The sequence below is a fragment of the Austrofundulus limnaeus genome, unplaced genomic scaffold (genome assembly GCF_001266775.1).
Source record: "Austrofundulus limnaeus strain Quisiro unplaced genomic scaffold, Austrofundulus_limnaeus-1.0 Scaffold221, whole genome shotgun sequence".
Classification (NCBI taxonomy): Eukaryota; Metazoa; Chordata; class Actinopteri; order Cyprinodontiformes; family Rivulidae; genus Austrofundulus; species Austrofundulus limnaeus.
The window spans coordinates 559604-564609 of record NW_013952623.1 but is presented as its reverse complement, the minus strand read 5'-3'; positions in this window follow the sequence as shown (position 1 = coordinate 564609).

The window sequence follows — 5006 nt, the reverse complement described above, 5'->3', positions numbered from 1 at the left end:
CTCGATGCAGATTACCTCATCGAAGGAAAAATTTGGATGCATGGACAGCCACAGAGAGAGAGACCTCTTCAGAATAGGAATGAGGGGTATATGAGGAGTGGGTGTGGAGTGGACAGATGTGCTCTAATGTGTTTTGGCTCGTTTTCTGTGTGGACAAAAAGAAATAAATAAAAGCAACACACAGACCTGCTTATTATCACTTCTGGAGGGAGAAAAATGCATTTACCAACTTTTTCTTTTTGTTTTAACTATCATTGTGTCTTTCCCTCACTTTTGCCGGTTATAAAGAAAAGCATACGAGGAAAATAAATGCACACTTGCGTACTTTGTTTACATGGAAATAAACCTAATGTGTCATCTAACCGCCCGGTGCATCCTTTGCTGCTGATTTCAGCCAATCAGCCAATTAGAGAGCTGATGACCCATCTGTCTGCATGATTGGCTGATGGATGTGCCCGAGAGTGTGTGTGCGTGCACGCATTTCAGAGTGAAAGGGTCTGACGAGCCCCCAAACACATCTAGCCGGCGACAATTTTCTTTTGTTACTAACATTTTCTGAGGGAGACAGAGAGCTAATGCGCACCCGTGAACAACTTAATAACACTTGAACCAGTTTGCCAACTTGGAGAAATGATTTCATTCAATTAGATAATTCTCCCCCTACTTCCTCTCTCCCACTCGCTCCCTTGTTCTCTGTAATGAGTCATTTGTGATATAATAGCCACATAATGGCTTGAAAGCGAGGTTCGGCAGGAAAAAGACAGATGTAGTGTGAATAAAAAGTGAAATGGTGAGGTGGAAGAGGCTCAGGGGTCGAGACAAACAAGAAGCCATTATTATTCACGCTTATAGGAAACACACAGGCATATATAAAAGTACAACGCACGGGACTTTTACTCTATTTGCTGTCCATTAACAGTGTGTGGTGCAGAGCGATAGGAGAGGAGATAGCATCTTCTCTGATGGCATCTGTTATCAAAGTACACACGTCCTTCAGGCGTCCATTGTGTTATCGCTTCTCTCATCTCTTCTCTATCTCTCTTACCATCCTTCTCCCTTGTCTCCTAGATTCTCACCTTGCTTCTCCTTCGCTATTCTTGCTTAACACGTCTTTTTACTCAACCCCCCATGACAAAGTTCAAGCTGTCACTGTTTTGTCTTTTGCCACGTATGTTGGTGTGATTTCAAAATTCTTTATGACATGGGTCAAAGCGAGAAGAAATGAAATGTGTTCTCATGATGCAGATTGGGTACATATTGGTTAAAGGGTGGGAAAGTTAAAGTGTACTACAGCATAAATATGGCGTATGTTATGTCTTTGGCGAGTGAACATTTGAACTGCTCTTCAAAACTATCTACGTTGTTTGGATGCACAACAACCGGCTTCTGGAAGCCAAGGTCTGAATGTGTTTTGGCATGAAGAAACATGCCCACAAACTTCAGACCAATCACACAATAATCTGCGTATTTGCACGTGGTAAGCAGTTTGGCTTGGACCTTGTGTAAAAAAGGGGCAGGCAAAGCTGCTTTGCCAACAAAATGAACAAAATGTTGGTCCAATGAGAGCCAACTTCGTGGCTCTCATGAAATATGCAGGGAACCTAACTTAACCTGTTGCAACGTCACTGAATGAGCATCTTTCATTGACGATGTGACCATAAGGCACCGTCAGAAATCACAAAAAAATGTTTGAGCTATGTGTGCCATCCCCTGAATTTAAAGTTTGATCTGTTGAATTTCTATATAATCTGATTTTTTTTAACATAATAGAAACTGTATAAAATAAAACAATGCATTAGTCCCAAGGAAACTATAAGTTAAAGCACAGGTGTTGAACACCAGTCCTTGATGGCTGCTGTCCAGGATGTTTTCTTGTTTCCCGTCAAGCACATTACTGACATGATTGGCTGATAAACAGATGATTGGCTTCTATAGAAGTTGAAGAGGTTACTGACTCACTGAATCAGGTGTGTTGGAACAGAGAAACTATGAAAACATTTAGGATGGTTGACGTTGTGGACCTGAGTTGGAGACCTCTGAATAGATTTCATGTCATAAATTTGAATATAATTAAATAGTATAATTTTTTTGTCAGACAAGTGAAACTCATATTACATATGCAAATTGATTACACTTAGAGTGAGGTATTTTTAGAATTTATTTCTTATAATTTTCAAGCTTATGGCTTACAAATAACGAAAATACAAAATTCTGTGTCTCAGCTTTTGGTCAGTTTTGCAGATGGATGGACGATAAAAAATGACTAAATCTGATGCAGAACACCAAGTTTAGACAAGAACTTTATGCGCTTGCTTTCTATAATTCAGGAGAACAAAGTTTCTGTAAGTTTTATCAAAACATGATTGACTAGAACTGGAATAATATAAATGCTGACATCAACAACCAATTAATTTAGCCTCGCAATACTTGTGAAACAAAAAGTTAAGTTTAAGTTCATTTGTAAAGGTTTGTTTCTTTACTTTCAAACCAAACACATATGAGACAATTTATTTTACAGAAAGAGTGAAATGTTATTTTATATGACTCAAAGGTGGATTTCTAAGCACTTCTTGAATGCTTTATTTAGCTGAAAAACATTTTTTGCATGTATTTTGTCAAAATGCAATAAATTTGGAAGAACATTTTCAAGTAGATTCTTTAAATTTTCATTTTCCTGTGTATAAATTGACAGTTTTTAGGTCAAATTAATAAAATCACAATTGGTCTTGCGACCTGTCCAGGGTGTACCCTGCCCCTCGCACTGTGACTGCTGGATATGGGCACCAGTGACCCACGCAACCCTGAAAAGGAAGAAGCGTGTACAGAAAATGGATGGATGGATGGATAATAAAATCACTTGGAATTTAAAAGGAATATTAAAAAATAAAATTCACATTAAAACAGGAAAAATTATTTTTCACAGGAATCAATCATCCTTCTGGAGATTGACTTGTGAGAGCTGCTGCATAGGTTTCTTTCAGACAGAGGGGTCGCAAAATTTGCTTACTTTTGAGACATATTCAACCTGCTCAATGAACTCAATCCGTCACTTTAGAAAATAAAGGGACAGCTTTAATTATATTTGGCATTTCAAATTATCTTTGAAACATGAAATGTCATATTCCTCATTTCATTGCTTTGGCTGAGCACTGCTAACAAACAAATATGTGGTATTTTCTGCATAGAAACAGTGTTTTAACATGTCCTCTTATAAACACTATAAAGCAGCGCTATTCAACTAAATTTCTCCGCGGCCCACAGTTACTGCAGGCCAACAGCACAGGGGCCGAACATCCAGCAATTAAAGTCATTATGTAAATTAAGTATTACAAAGATCTGATACCTTTGAAATAGTTTATTTTGCTGCATTTAATCATAAATACAACATAACCCTATGTAATAACAGTAGTGATAATAAAACAATATAAAAAACAAAAATAACACATTATGCCTCCTATTTAACACAAATATTATTTTGACATCTCTGACTTGCCAGATTTTTTAACCAATTTTATTTTCACTTCCATAGTTTTATCTTCAACTGTTTGTAGTTTTAACTGTCTTGAGTGTGCATAGAAATAGTTTTTACCAGCTTCTAGCAAAGATCCTGACGTTTCTGTAGATACCTCACATGTCTATAATTAAAAAAACGTAAAGCAATTAAAGTAGAAAACTGGGAGTTTGGACTTAACAGAATGAACCTATGGGTGGACTGTACTTTCGTTACTCGTGGGCCGGATGTGGCCCGTGGGCCACCAGTTGAATAGCCCTGATATAAAGTGTATGCACAGCTGATTAAATGCAAAATAAATAATAAAGAAAGACTATTAAAAGTAAAGTAAGAGAGTTTGAGATGCTGGCTTTAAAGCAGCTTATTGTGAGACATTAATACAAAGCTATTCAACTAAACTGCTCAGGGGGCTACAGTTACTGCTCAGGGGCAGGACCATAATTATTGTCCTTCACCTTCTAAATGTGTCAGACAAAAGATCAAAAGACTGTATGGACATGATATGATGTTTGTGAAAGAAATAGTTATGTGATTGAACTGTTCACATATATATGTAATTTATCATTTTCAACAGGAATATTTCCTGATAACATGAAGACAGCCAAGGTCATCCCTCTCTATAAGAGCGGTGAGAAATACGTATATGTTTAATAATTACAGACCAATATCATTATCACAATTTTCAAAAATTTTGAAAAAGTTTTTGTGACTAGAATAGATCAATTTATCAATAAATGTAAGATATTAAGTAGTAGTCAATTTGGGTTTAGAACTAATAATTCCACATCACTGGCCCTCATGGACTTAATAGAGCAAATAATAGCTGCTATTGATCAAAAGCAGTACTGTGTTAATGGGAGATCGGCAAGAAAACTGCAATCGGTGCACCCCTAGATTTTACTGTTTGACCATTTTAGCTTTAAACTCCAGTTTAACAAGTTTTATTGTTTGGCTATGCTAATCTACGTAAGCTACAATTAGGCTAATTTTTAGTATTTGTTTTTAATAAGATTTAGATTTTACCTCTTTATAGATGTAGGCTTTAGCTACAGTTTAGCTATAATTAGCATGTTGTAGCTGCTTCAGGGCTCAATAGTAAGTATATTTTAATACAAGATTGGCTTTCTTTTAGCCTGGTCCTTGCCTTCCTACGCAGCTCCGCTCAGTTCTAGTTTCCCTTCTCTGCTCTGTCTGGGACTTCTCCCATTGAGAATGATTTCGCTGGCAGATTTTTAGCCGGACCAATCAGAGAACACAACGACAATTTTCTGCACAGTGTCAGCTTGTAGTTTATTTTACCTGGGCCAATCAGCAAACAGAAGGTGGAGTTTTGAATGACGTCAATGTTCTCCGCAGTGTCTGCTAGTTATTTTAGCATACAGCAGTGGAGGAAGTGAATGAAGCCAGTCTGTGTTGATAATAATAATAATAATAATAATAAATTTTATTTGTAACGCACCTTATATTTCAAAGAAATCTCAAAGTGCTACAGAGC